The sequence below is a fragment of the Apostichopus japonicus genome, chromosome 5, assembly GCF_037975245.1.
Source record: "Apostichopus japonicus isolate 1M-3 chromosome 5, ASM3797524v1, whole genome shotgun sequence".
Lineage (NCBI taxonomy): Eukaryota > Metazoa > Echinodermata > Holothuroidea > Aspidochirotida > Stichopodidae > Apostichopus > Apostichopus japonicus.
This window is the reverse complement of record NC_092565.1, coordinates 5,700,988-5,716,606: the sequence shown is the minus strand read 5'-3', so window position 1 is coordinate 5,716,606 and position 15,619 is coordinate 5,700,988. Positions and strand designations below refer to the sequence as shown.

The 15,619-nt window shown below is 36.8% G+C and overlaps 1 protein-coding gene across 2 annotated transcripts in view; it reads right to left on the bottom strand.

Annotated features, from left to right (window-relative positions):
• The window catches only part of LOC139967443 (uncharacterized), a 49,415-nt gene that overhangs the window by 32,644 nt on the left and 1,152 nt on the right, over positions 1-15,619 (bottom strand). The window contains exon 1 of one of the 2 annotated variants that reach the window (XM_071971248.1): positions 12,121-12,355. The exons of the other annotated variant lie outside the window; for it this stretch is intronic. The gene's annotated coding sequence lies outside the window, so the exon portion shown is untranslated. Of the gene's footprint in view, positions 1-12,120; positions 12,356-15,619 lie in introns of those variants that run through there. 2 annotated transcript variants of the gene reach the window in all.

Sequence of the window (15,619 nt, the reverse complement as noted above, 5' to 3'; positions counted from 1 at the left end):
TTTGAGCTTTACTGGATCTGTCAGATTATGGTTTAGGGGATGCCAGATACGTATACACTCTAAAAGGCTAAATAATAGACCTAGATTATTCAAGGTTAAACCTGACTAGATATAAAATGACTGTTGTAGACTGGAAAGGCTTATGATAAGGATAACTGTAGTTTAATGAAACTCTGAAAAGAGCACCACCGCTGGCACCGCTCCAACAATTTGCCCGGAAATGACTAGAGACAGGATGGAAAAGAAAAAAATGATCAGGCAAAAAGGTTACGGTATCAAACTTTCATTACTGCTGTTTATTTTTGGACATTGAAATATAAAGGTCAAATGGTACCTGATATGTAAGGTAACAAGAACTCGCTGTCCAATGAAATAAGGCTTGTGAGTTCACAACAATAATTGGCAGTAATGTCTGATATCAGTAGACGCATGTATGCGTTCACATCTTAGAGAAGATGAGTGTCTTTGTTTACACAACATTAGTTTGGACGATAACATACATGTACATTCAGGAAAGTAAGTGCTTTTATTAAGACGCATGCGTATTGTTGACTCGGAGAACAGTCCCCTGTCAACAATCAAGAAAATCTCCATTTAACATTCTAAACTAGTGTTTTTTTTTTTGTGTTGAATGTGTCCGAATCTTTGGGGATCAAATCCTTAATAGTTAAGGCAAATGTTTTGTACTTTGAAATGGGTTTTCTGTCTCCTTAATCCATCAAAGATTGCCGTCATAGTATCACAGTTAGGTATAAAACATTTCAGGATATACAGGTGTAGATACGGGGAATAGGGGGCGGTGTTTGTGTCACAACATGCCAAGTCAGTCCCCCAAACTGGAGCCGAATACAGCGTGGTATTACACCCGTACTAAAATCGAACTGAAGAAAACGAAAAACACTGTCATTCACTGCAGTCGGTCCCAAAATGCTAGTCGGTCTCGAAATCGACCTGCCACCCCCCCCCCCCACCCTTCCACCCCGTATCCCATTGCAAAATAGTGATTGTATGCCCCTGGGTACATGCGATAGAAATTGCAATTCCATGAATAAAAAAAGACACTTTCTTCGAGTAAAGGGGCCCATATCCTTCACATACACAGAGAAGAACATTACTCATTGATATTTCCTAGCGATGTTATGGAAAATTGGGTGAAAATTCATCAAGAATGATTAATACGCATAAGATGTAAACATGGAAATCAACAACAGCTAGAGTACATCCAATTTTCTACGGTTGTTAAGAGGGACTGTATATGATTAATAAACAACTATTTAAGAGCGGGGCAATAATAACAAACGACATTTATCTCTCAGTGAAAAGACATATATTCGTGAATATCCTATTATGAGGATTCGATCCAGAATGGACATAAATTATAAACTATAACCAAGAAAAAAAACAGGTATATAACCCCGAACCTAAAATTACTAGCGTCTTCCTCCTTCAATGTGATGGTCAAAAAATATCCCCCCCCCCTCTCTCAAATTATAGTAGCAAGCAGTAAAGCGAATAAAACCTAACTCCCTCGAGTATGGCGGAAATGCTATATAATCTGGCTTTAAGTTACATAATTGATCGTTTCATACAAGCAATTTTTGTAAAAATTCGCTAAGATGGCGTTTCCATAATTGTTCCTGTTAGTACGTCTCCCACCAATCTTTAATATATTTCTATAGCGTGATTATACTTCACGTCTCTTAAATTTGTTCAGAATTATACGATTATCTCTCTTTCTTGTCACAATTTGAAATTAATTGATTTCTCTCACCGCTTCTATATCTCTGAGCCAATAAAACTAACATCCCCTAACTTAAAGCAGTCTTGTTGATTATATTCGGAAGCCGAAGAAATATGGAAATATGCCAGGGAAGGACTGTAGCGTCTTATCATTTTTCATAATAAAAAATGGAGATTACACAAAAGTGGACTAAGGTGAAATATAATTATCCCCTTGACCCTAACCTTGTTTTTGGCGCCTTTGGGCGGTTAGGGCAGACGTACTCGAATATTGAACATCAAATACCTCTGCATGCACTGACCGTTTAAAGTTCTCGTTTCTTATCTATAATCATATATATGTACCTTTAATTTATTAGCCGCCGGCCGCTACTTTAAAAACAAGTTTGAGTCGTTGCCTCCCGGTATCAGGTCAAATGCTTCATTAACAAATAATTGAAAGGAATTATCTATACTGATGATAGTCGGATCACAATTTTGATTTTTGATTTCTCTATCTGTCTCTATTGGTATTTATTCGAAAAGGATTTTTATTTCTTCGCCTCAAATTTAAGGGGCAGGTTGTCTGCAAAAACACACACACACTAAATGAAGAGATTGCATTTCAATATACGTGTAAATTGTTTATTAATGGCATTGGAACAACCATCGATACATCTACACCCAGAATTTTTGTTACACAGGCTAAGTGAAATTTTACTTAATTTTCATGTCAAATAAGAACACTTAAACATTTAAGTAAAATAACTGCTGTTTTGTAAAGTTTTACATGATCAGCAACTACTGTAACGCAACTACAAAATTATTATGAAATATTTTGCCAGCGATTTCTACATAGCACCCGTTCAGTAAGCGTTTTACACATGTTTTAGGTTAGTTATTCAAATCAGCTTCATGCACTTTTCTGTTTTAAATCGATCACAACAGAAAGGCACATTTAAGAGACAACAAGAAGGAAAGACAACACAAATAAGTCAGAATATTTGATGAATTCAACCTTTTATTTCAACACTTAAGAGGGTATCCTGTGCATCTACAATCATGCATGAATAGTGAACTACTACCATGATATTTTAACTTTTGTGTCCAGTTATGCATCGGACAGTTTGCATCAGATACATTAGGCGGTCGTAACCATATATCATATCATAATTTCAAACGGTTGAAATCTTCCAGCAATGTAAATCCCACTTTTACCTTAAAAAAAACTACAACAACTAAAACATAAACACAAGGTAATAACAAAAACATAAACAAAAGTTACTATATCTTAAAGGTGCATGCTTACGGAAATTTAAATGATTCACTTTTTTAGTTTCTGAGATGCATGTACAAAAAGTATTTGGTCGACTTAGGAATTTTCACCAAACTCCCTCAACATGTAATATATGAAAGCTCATAGATATTTGAAAGCTCCCAAAAATTAACATAATCAACTGTCTGATTGCAAAAGTTGGCAAAGATACAACTCTACCCGCAGCATTAGCTAAAATTTCTTGCATAGATACGTAAAATGATCTGTTCATAGTTACATGAACATTCCAAAAAAAACATAATCTTCTATGTCATGTGAGCTTTGCAACTTAAACATGCTGGTATATAATTGAGCATTGTAGTACTGTTCCAACAAGCTCTTTGACAGGATTATAATGTAATACTATTAAGCACAATGGATCAATACTTTCACATTCTCAAGTAAGAGGAAGGATCTTGAATATTTGGTGGTAGCCAGTTAACACTGAAATTATTTTCCTTCACTTTTCACATAAATATCCCCACCTCTTCAACGTTTATAGTAAACATCATTTTAAAGCTTCAGTTCAATCATAATCAACTGTCGGCCATGAAGACAAAGATATAACTTTTCCTGTAGTCACCATATATAAGCAGTATTTTCATAATCTGTTGCAGATAATAGTTTAATTTCAATTAAGAGTCAACAATCAACCAGGATCAAATAGAGAATGAAGAATGAAATGAACCGATATCATCTTCTTGAAAGAAAATGGAACAATAGTGAACTTTGTGACATGAAACATATTTGCATTAAACTGACCATTAGCATTCTTGGGACACTGAATGCTATGACAGTTTATGAATTTCATGTTACTGTTTGTGTAATCAATGTTACATTCACCATGTTAAACACACAATCATCACATTGATTGGATTTATGACTGTACTGCTGAGTATTAAGCACAATGAATCTAAACACTGTTATAATAACAACAATCCCTCAACTCATCCGATGTGACGGGTCTGAAAATGTAATGACAAAGAAACAACTCTTCCTGAAGTCAATTTAAAACAAGCGCGGACAACTGTAGATACACAGTGATTTGTTCATTATTAGTTTAATTTGAATTAGCATGCAAACCAATCAAAACAAGTAGTGGTGAAATGAAAGGATATAATCTTTTTAACAGAAACTGGAAGATATACATCAAAGTGATCTTTGAGATGTGAAAACATGTGGAATGCTGACATATATGACGACCGCTACACTGCAGTTACCTTGTCTTTATTGTTGGCACAGTAAGCACGAAAATCTCGAATCTGGTTGCACTTCACACTACCAGTCCAGGCAACTCATAAACAACTTTTTTGGAAAAATCAGTACCTTTGAGAAACTTACTCTCTACCAGGATTTGAGTAGTTGATAAATATTCTTCATTCCATTAAGATAAAATATATCTGCATCAAATTTTTGCATAGTATCCCAAACACAAACTGACATAATTCCAAAGTAGGCACAAGGACATGCAAACTTACACAATGAAAGTCTACGAAAGCTGCACAAGATTCCTTTACAGATAGTTTGCCCCTTTGCGTCTCCCAGGAAACAAATGTGGTAACAAATGGATTGCAGCATTGTTTTCCCATCTGGAAAAACAAGTTGAAATAAAGCATCACCCTGTTTTTACATATGGTTATTGATGAATATATGTACATAAGTTTCCTTGATATCCACAGACAGTAGTGTTATACCAACTAAATGATTTATTTAAGCAATCTAGTGTGCCAACTGCATACAGCTTAAGTTAAAGTTAGGCCTAAAGTACAGGTAGGCATGCCCGCACTCACATTTACATTTATCTGGCTTGCTTCGAATTTCAAAGTAATAAACATTCAGTATTTTTAACTCCTTGTAAACTCATGTGATGATAATGCAATCAAGACATTTTTTCTTCACCCAGTATTATCAGCCACAACGGGCCTAGCCTTAGCATAACCTGGGCCCCCTTATCATAGCACATCCTATATACACAAACTAATATGAGTTGGGATGGAGGGGGGGGGGTGTCTCTTTTAATGTAATTTAGAATATATGAATAGTTTAGAATATTTTGTACAGGAATCTATATATCAATGGACAGGTGAGAAGTTCAGGATTTCATGTCACATGACTTTTATGCAATTCGAGCTCATTCTTTATGCAAATATGCAAATTAGGTCACAAAATGGCATCCCTTCTGTCTATGGGCAATTAAATAATAGTCAAGGATTTTTAGTCGTAAGTCTAGAAGCATTTCTCAGTATTGTCACGTTCACTTACAAAATAACTAAACTTACCTTCGATTTTTACAATCAACTCTTCCAGACGCCAGTCCTTTAACCTGATTTTTCATGCCATTGTAGCTCGTGTGGTCGCGAACTGTATGTGACTTGCGCGTGTATGACGGTGGATTACTAGTATATTTAATAACGATAAATCACTTTACTTGACAAACTGTTACAAATTAGGTTGCATTATCTAACTCTGCATCCGTTGATTAACGCTTTGGCAAAAGTTACTTGTAATCATGTAAATTGACTTAGAGGACTTTTACTATAATTTTCGGCAATCCTCAATCGCATACATACGCATACTTTTACTGAATGTTGTGTATAATATTTACAAAATGATATGTATTTTGTTACGGCCCGTGGTTTACATAAAAGTATTTTACATATTGTTTTTTGTGTGTATAGGAATACGAATTGAAAGTTTTGATGGCGTAACGTGTTTTCTAAGGGGTTAAGGGTAGGGAGGGGGGGGAGGGGGATTGGGGTGTTGCTCTCCACCTATTGTTGGCACGTATGTATTATGTATATAGTCTATAGGAGTGCAAATGCTGCAGTATATGCTGCCTTTATCAGTTAACAAATTTCACTATCGTTGTTATAAAATATCATTTAGTATATGCTTAGATGATATGGATTCGGGCTACTGCATAACCTTTACCACTTCTCCCCCTCCCCTCCCCGCCCCCCCCCCCCCTATGTCCTCTTGAGTCTTTAATCCCTCCCATCTGCCATCCACTTTTCTGTATAACCAGCAAGAACTGACAACGTAAACATGGATGGAGTACGCCATTACTTCCTTCGCCTACACGTTTGATATTCTGTTTGATTTTTACATATTTCAAAGTCTTTTCTCTGTTCTGGTTGCGTCTCTATATCGCGTAATCAGAAAATCCGATTTTTTTTTTTTTTAGATACTTATAGTCACTTCGAAGATGATATCTCGAGATTCCCGATCGCAAGTCAGTCATACAAGCTATCAAAACCCGAAGAGGTACAATACTTAAAAACTCTAAAAAAATTCCCCCGTCCTTTTATTTAATGTTTTTGTTTTTCTTCTATTTCTTTACTCTTTTTCATTCCTGTCTGGAATCTTGTCAGAATGACAGCGTCTCTTGTCTGGCGAGGAGCGAGATGATACAAGATGCATTTAGAGATCCGAACGTCATTTAAAATAGGTCAGCAAATGCAAATATATATGATGGCGAAAGGGGGCACATATACCTTTCTCATCATCTTTTAGTTATCCTCACATTTATGACATGCATGTTGGCTTTACCATAGCCTCCTCAATCATCGGCATAGTCAGATCACCTTAGCCTTGATTGACATTTCAGAAAGGATGAAGAGGCATTTTGCGTATAGGATACCCTTCCAAATATCTCCGACAGACTATACTTAATAGACACTGTCAATCTTTGAGTCTCGAATCTTTGAAATCAGAAAGAGGACTTGAGAGGAAACGTGCTTGTTTAGCTGTTTGTTTCTCCATTTTCGGGGGTTCTTTATTTCTCTCTCTCTCTGTCTTTCAATGATCTTGATAATTATTTACAACCCGTCTACAACGATCATTTTTTTTGGGCATAAATCGAGAAAGGAAAAAAAGTAAAACGACTTCTTCGCATCCAATGTAACCAATTTTGATTCTGTCTGCATTATTAATTATTTAAAGGTTGCCTTGTGGCACAAAATAAATGTTGATATGAATTAGAATAGTATAAAACCATGCTGCTATGAAGTTGTACATGACTGTGTAAACATCTGCGGTTCATCAATGAAAACGGCTGGATTATATAGTCTATCTAGCACGGAGACAACTATACTGAGGTGCAACATAAAATTTCAATATGACAGCAACACTTTTTTGACTTCATGCAGCAAATATGTTGATGCTTACAAATCTCTGGATATAAACCAGGCGCGTAGCGAAGGGTGGGGGCGAAGGGGCGACCGCCCCCCCCCCCCCTTGAGCAAATTTTGTTGTATGTTTTTATGATATCGCTAGTTCTATCGCTAGTTTCTGAGTGTTATTCAGATGGCTATTGATCAAAACCTGAAGAGAGTTTATTTTTTTCACCAAATGAAGGGTAAACGACCTAAGAATGAAATATTTTGTTCGGTTTGCAATATTTCGTCGCCCTATACACTTTATCATGTTAAATTTGAATCACGTATAGATAAACAAATTGAAAACTCCCCCCCCCCCCCCACCCAAAAAAAAGGAGGTGAATTCTTGATTAAATCAGTGTTTGAAATTAAACTTGACTTTAAAATGCTAATGAACGACGGTATATTGTATAGTATATGATTTCAATAGCATTTTATTCTATTGCGAAAAAATGATTAATATCAACTCGGAAAGCTGCTTTAAGGCATGACGTTGGCAGGACCGCGACGTATCGGAAAGTCTGTATATATAGTAGAAACTTTGCAAAAACGTTCAAGTTTTATCCCCTGAGAGTTTAATTAAAAAAACCTAAGAAACTTCAGACCTGTCAAGTTAGACTATCAATTTTGAGAAGAAAATATGGTATTTGTAGGGATGTAAATAACGTCGATTTGTCGGTGCGATTTCGACCAAACATTTAACAAACGGGATTGATGATAAGGGAAGGGTAGCAGGAGGCTACAAACTGGGCTCAAAGTCAATTACAGGCCGATTTACATAGTATTGTTTTTAATTACTGTACATTGCATAATTGATAAACATGTTAACCTGCAGCTTCATGCGAACGCGATATAAATATACTCACATGGACTCACAGTAACTGAACATGTGCAATTCTGGGTTTGTTTGTTTTATATATTTCTTTCTCTTTCTCTTTGTCCTTCCTCTTCTTCTTCTTCTTCTTCTTTCCTTCCTTCCTTTCTTTTATTTTTCTGTCCTTAATCATTTTCGAGTCAATTTAGTCCTTATTCGAAATGCGAGCAAATCTTGCCGCATCAATTTTCTTAAGGCGTGAAAGTAAAGCTCAAAATTCAATCAAGTCATATTGAAGTTATAAGGTAACCCATCTACTATAGATGAAACTCCACCATCCTTGATTTAATGAGCAAAGAGGGAGAGAGAAGAGGAGAGAGATGTATGATTTGGATGCGTATACTGTACTGCTATACTGCATGTATACTCTCCTATAAGTTTGCATACACATCATGCATTTTCTGGCGTATACTAGTGTACTTTATTTTGGCGGGAAATCTGTAGTGTTAAGATACCTCTGTTTTGATGAAAAACAAACGAACGACACGGACCAATCAATAGGCCTCAGGCGATTGCTGTATCTGTTTTCAAATTGTCTTCCGTTAGTATTCTCGTAGGCGATATAGCATTTGGGATGGATATGTACAGGTAAGGCAAATTAGTATGGCACAGTACATACATATACATACATACATATATACAAATATAGCCTATATACAAATCTATATATATATATATATATATATATATATATGTATATACGTACACCATTTACCAGTATAACCACTCTAACACAATCTACGTGACACAATTTCATTACAAAATCATTATTTCTAATATCTCCTATTACTCTCATATTTTGTTTGGGAAAGGTTTTTCCAGATATTCTATCTACTCCTTGTGATAATGAGAATAATGTTTTTATTAAAAGTTTTTCATTTCAAATATGATTTCCTGCTGAATTTAAATTAATAGCGTTGACAGTTTTAAATGACAATTGCTTCCCGGGTCCTTATAATTTGTCTGTTTAGTTCAAATTTCACCCAATTTCGTTCTTTTTGCCTTTCTCTTTTGGCATACTCACTTTATAATCGTCACATTAAGTTTACCATTTTTTTTTAATGTCTCCCTGTCAGAGTGCAACCGTGCCTTCGCAATGATTTTTATTTCCTTTATTTTTATATTATTCTTAGTTTCTTAGTTTATTTCGCATTTTAAGTAAAAATCTACTGTGGTTAAAGCATCTGACTACCCACTTTATATCTCAAGGCAAGGCAAATTTGCAATAATCCCGTACATTTTCAATGTGAGATCTGTTTCAGATCTGTCGGCAGGGCAGGGGAATACAGCCTTCCAAGTACGATTTTTATCGTATTTAATGTCACTCATTAAACTGTGTCAAGCATATTATATACACTGCGCAAACTATACCTTAATTGGATGAACGTAATGAACGATGAAGATGGAATGAATAAAAAATAAAAAAACAAATTACTGAAGAAACCAAAGCTTTTTTTTTTCTAATCTCACACTTATAGCCTTAGTAATGCACCGACAATTGTACAATCACATGAAAACATGCCCAGACGAATTAATTACTGGAAAAAAATACTAAGAAGTTAACTCCATTTTATGTTTATGAGTTTCATTGTTATAGGATTAATGCATTGTTGAAACAGTTTCAATAAAATTGTTGACTCCAAAAGAGGACTGTATCATATATCATTAATATATAATTTATGGCTTTCGCTTTACATGGCTAGACTGAAGTTATGTAGTATCGTTGTATATTTTACTCTTGTGTATATTAACTCACTTAATGCACGGACTTCTCCTAGAAGCCCTTAAAAACTTATCAGAGATGAAATTCGATCGTCAGTTCCCAAGTGCATTAACCAAATTCTTCATCTTGAAAATTTAGACTTTCCGGATCAAGTTCAAATTTCAAACACCTGTTGTTTGACCAATTTCGTCCATATTTACCGGGGGGGGGGGGGGGGGTTGCCGTCAAAAATATGAATTAGAAAGTAGACCTCCAAGAAATGTACATGAAGTTTGGTAATATGTTTTTCTTCTTTTGTTGTTAGCTTGACCTAAAAAGGTCCGATTTCGTGACCAACATTTAAAGTTTATATCAGATTGACGCGCATTTTTATATACATACAAAGTGGAAAAGAATTAAGGCTTACTGCTCTAGATTTGATCTCCAGATCATGAAGTGGTCAGTTTAATTACGTCACTGAATACCAAACACCACCTGTTCGCGAATCCGTCGAAGATTAAGTAGATAAAATCACTGATACTATTAAATAATCTAATAATTCAGGTGAAAATGCTTGTACAAATTCTTATATCACTGAAAATGAAGTTAAATACAGCTTTCAAATATTAAATCAGTTTTTGTTTGGTACTGAATTTTGGTAAATATTTGATACTGTTTCAATAATGAAACATCATATCAATTATTTGAACCAACATATGTATTAAGATAAGAACCAAGTAGTCATAAAAAATTAAGAGTCAGATATTCGTCATAGAAGCATAATTTAGCTCTTGATTATCGCATGGGTGTCCACCACCCCCCCCCCACCCATCCCACCTAACACATAGAAACGCACACATACACACTTTGGTTTGTTTGGTGCTCTTAATAGGAGAGTCACTCATTTTATTCCCATCAATTTTTGGTCGCTTAAATGTTTTATTTATAATTACCTACATCCCCACATCAACAAGTAAAAGTTCCCACACACTGTTCCATAGCGACTCCAATCTCAGTCACAATGCCCCCCCCCCCACCCCTCCTGGGCCTCGCTCACACTCCAAACACATACATACATACTTTGAGAAGCAAAGCGACGTTCACGCATGATCGTAAAAGAAAACACATTATAGCTAGAAATTTTGACAAAGAACGTGCCCCCCTCCCCCCTCTCTCTCTCTCTTTAACTGATAATTATCGATTTGAAAATATGAAACCTGTGTTTCTCATAGATCAAATTAAGAAGAGTAATTTTCTAGACATATTGATGTACACTTCTATTGATTGGAAAGATTTGTCACGAGCTGTTCTTATAGATGAAGAAATCATATATATAGGACTATATAAGTATAGTTTAAATGACGCCTCACGTAAATACGGAAAGCTTTAAGTGCCATATAAAGTTTTTCATGAACTACTACTTTAAAAATTTGTTAAAACTCGAAATTGATGCTTGTTTTAATTGGCTCCTCATTACATTCCTATAAGTGCGAGGGGAAAAAGCCACCAAACATTTCTTTTTCATTCAACAGAGCTGTTTAAAGTGTTCTAACACTACCGTTTTTTTGCTATTTATGTGTACAAGTCAACACGGAAATTTATCACTGTACGGATGAGGGTGCCCCCAAGCAGACATGGACATAGTATGGTGGCTCTGTGATTCACAAATTGGGTGAGTCGAGTGGCAAACACTCCATATCATTGAAAAAGGCTTAACTTTCATTTCTTGTTGAAAGTGTCCGAAGAAGACAGTGTTCTCCTTGTCAAACCACCATTTTTTTTTAAATTCCTCTCCGTTTACAAGAATGACATGTTACATGTTTTTTTTTTTCCTTTTTTCTGTGATTTCGGTGAACCATAGTTCATATATTCAGGCAGGTAGCTCATCTCTTCTTTAAAGAATAAGCTTACACGAAGTTTGAGCTTTGATATGTCATCCCCCACTCCCCCTTTCTATCTATCACATAAAGGTTAGGAACTGTTCATTCTGTCATGGGAGTTCATACTGATGTGGTAGGACAGTGTGGAGTGGTACTATATATAGCATTAGAAAATTGTCCCACTGGCTGGGTGCAAACCTGAAAGTCGTGAATATTCAATAAGATGAAAGCCCGGATTCTCTCTGAAAATAGTCATGCATATTTAGTATGTCAATAGATGTATTGTCAATGAGTGAACGAGAGAGCAAAAATAATTATTATTGAATGAATATTCAATAAGATAAAAGCCCGGATACTCTCTGAAAATCGTCATGCATATTTAGTATGCCAATAGTCGTATTGCCAATGAGTAAACGAGAGAGAAAACATAATGATTACAAATTAAATAGAGAGAAAGAATTTCAGAAACTTACGAAATTCTCTCGACAGAAGTCTAGTCTCTTCCCTTCAGGAAATTATGGATTACGTCATTCCACTATTCTGTACGTCACAAACACAAATACCGTAACTCCTTGACTACAACGTAGGCTAGGCTAATCCTACACTATAATTACTAACACGAAAGGCAGCGGTAAGATACATGTGAATATATGGCTTGAGTAAACTGTCAGCCTGCCGAATACTACATATCTATGCAACGATTGAAAGTCGACACATCACTGTCCGATGTGTACCTACTTGCATGTTTACTGAAATTGCCTATACAGCTAGCGACATTACAGGTATCTATAGTATCTATTGAACAAACTCTTTGTAGGGCGCAGAACAATGCCAAGAACTCTATTCACACCATAATAAGGAAGTAATAAACAAGAGAGTAAAATTCCACTCTACCTTGGTCACTTCTTATGAATGTTTTACAGGCTTAAGGAAAGCCGAACGTTACTAAATACAGCAGGCTGACCACGTGACACCGTCCCAGATGTATCCACCCACTTAATACCCAATTCCCTTTAGTAAAAACATCCATAGGAAATTTTCTTGTTTGTGAATGATCCTTTCTAATAAAAATCACCCAAGATAGTAGGGCCTATGCGCGAAAACCATTCAACAACTTGACCCGAGCCTCAATCCCAGTCCCCTTACATCGAGACTGTATAACCATGGGCGCAGATCCTGGTGGGGACAGCGGGACGCGTCCCCACCAACTTTTACATTGGTGGGGACATGATATACCGTGTCCCCACCAATATGTCTTGACCAAACGCTGCATTTCAAATTCCCCTGTATTGAACTTTGGTGCAGTTTGATCCAGCATTGTGCAAATGACATGCAGCAGTTCTCAGTTTGTTATATTTATCCACAGTTGTTAAATATTGGACGGTAATCGTATTTGCGGCAGTCTATAATTGTGTTCTGGGAGAGGACCCCAGACCCATCATATACTACTTGGATTACTTGTCCCAATTTTTTTCTGCAGACGCCCATGTATTTCCCCAAACTAAATTTCTAAGCCATGAGATCTAAAAATTTAAGGAGATTTGGGAGCATCACTGGGTCTGGGAAGTGTTATTTCCGGCGATCTGGGAGGTATATTTGCCAAAACAATTCTTCTACGGTACGCGCGAAGCCATGGTCGCGCTCTGCTTAGATAGTATCAGAGAACATACACGCGTCCCCACCATTATCTGCAAGACTGATCTGCGCCCATGTGTATAACCGTATGATCATTACGATGTTACATCAAATGAGGTGTCAGCCTCCCAATCATTCTTCCCCGTCAATCCGTCTAGTCCCCCCCTCCCCTCCCCAACCGAACCTCGTTTGTTAAAGGAATATCTAACGATTAGAGACACTTATTCTATAATTTTAAATCAGCAAAGAGCAAGCAATAATGGCTTTATCACTGAGATTTTTTTTAAATTTCTTAGTTACACCGTCATTTAACTTCCCACTCAATCCTACACTCCCTGATACCCTTCCATCTCAATGTAGGAAACTTCATCGTTACACGCAGCACGCAACGATCTTTGTTCTACTTAATTGATCCTTACTGAGTCTCTCAACTTAAAAGCATATTTTTCCCCCCAAATAGATTAGTGAAAGTTACACAGTTTTAAGTAATAAATTAGAAGCATCTCTTTGTTAAAGCATTGTGTTATCGGCCTAGTCTTCCGATAAGCGTAACTTAGGGTTGAAAGAAATCAGTGAGAGCAGGCAGTAATGATATTAATTTACATATATATATTTTCAAATCTCTTATTGAACGAATTATCAGCCCCTCTGGTTACATCGTCATTTATCCCTCCCCATCCTGCCCTACCCTTCTTCACCTCACACACTGCGCTCCTAGGATTAAAAGAAATCAGCGAGAGCAGGCAGTAATGATATTTACTTACATTAATGAATTTTTTCAAATCTCATTTAGGACGAATTATTAGGTCCCCTGGTAACATCATTTACCCCCCCCCCCCATTCTCCCCTATCCTTCCTCACCGCTTCTCTTACACCTAATATATGAGATATCCTCGAAAGCGTGATGATCTAGGTCCCTCTTCCTTATCGTCATATTCCAAGCTTTCTCCAAGAAAAGAGTTACAGTACCTATTACCCAGATGTTATGTAAATAATTAAAAATAGCCTCCCTCCTCATCAAACGTGATGATCTATGTCCCTCATTAATCTAAAGCATTGATGAACTCTCAACTTTAAGCATATTCCAAAGTTTTTCCACAGAAGAGCTACAGAACCTACTACACACAAATTATGTAAATGTCACTGAACGGCATCCGTAGGGACATCGTTTTTTGGTCCACATTTGAGATTCCATCATATCTTTAATCTGCTTTTCATACATATCTTTTATTGTGATTGTTATAATGACCACATCTAAGGACTTTTGAGTCGTATTTCTGTATCCAGTGGAATTGTCTCGCTGAGATATAAAAGGATGAATTTTCCGTACGTTTTCACGGTAGGCCCCTCTGTTCAAGGTCAATGCACGACTATAACATTAGGTCCACTAAGTGCGGATATTGGTCTCCATTTGCCACTATAGCAGTAAACCCAACCGAGCAACGTATCTACGGTGTCTCTTAAAAGACATCATTATTAACAAAGTCGAAAAGAATTTTTAGTCTCTTTGGTGTCATTTTAAAAGTATTTCTGATTACATTAGGCCTACGTACAGATTCGCCCTCCCTCCTTTTCTATGAGAAAGGTACATATGGGAAACATGACAATGACCGTGATCAAATCAATTTCAAGATTACTATCGACCAATTCGCTCAAGTTGTTTCAAAAATGGTTGAAAAGTGACATGAATTCCTCCTCATTCATTCATCATATTTGAGCATGTTGAACGCTTGCGATAACATGTCATTACGAATCATTGCAGACGCTCACCCAAACCATTAAAAAATACCGCCCACCCCCCTTCTCTTCCTACACTGCGCTCCCAACAGTGGCGGAGCGTCCATACAGTCAGGGGCGGATGCCCCCCCCCCCCCACTGACGGACTCAAATGGACTGCTGGCGCCCTTTTCAGCTATTTACCACTTTTTACTTATTCGCGATTATTGACTTTTTTATTGCGCTCTCATCTACCTATTGACATTTGTCACATTTTGTTGGCGATGACACCTATTTATTCTTCGTGTATCTGCAAATTAGCAAGGCCCGAGAAGGGTCATTTCCGGTGATCTAGGGAGTATCTTTACTCAAAAAATTTCTGTACGCTCTGCGCCAACCTGTGGTGGCGCTCCGCTTATAGATAAAGTCGAAAGCGCCCATACAGACCATTCTCGCCCCCTCTGACCAATACCCCTATTGCTCCGCCACTGTACTACATTCTTTGTTCTGAATGGATATCCCATCGGATATACCCCTACAATCCAGCCTTCATGTAGCAGTAAGGTGATGGATCTCCGAATTTTATGCATATTCATAAGAAAGGAGATCTCCATAGCGAAA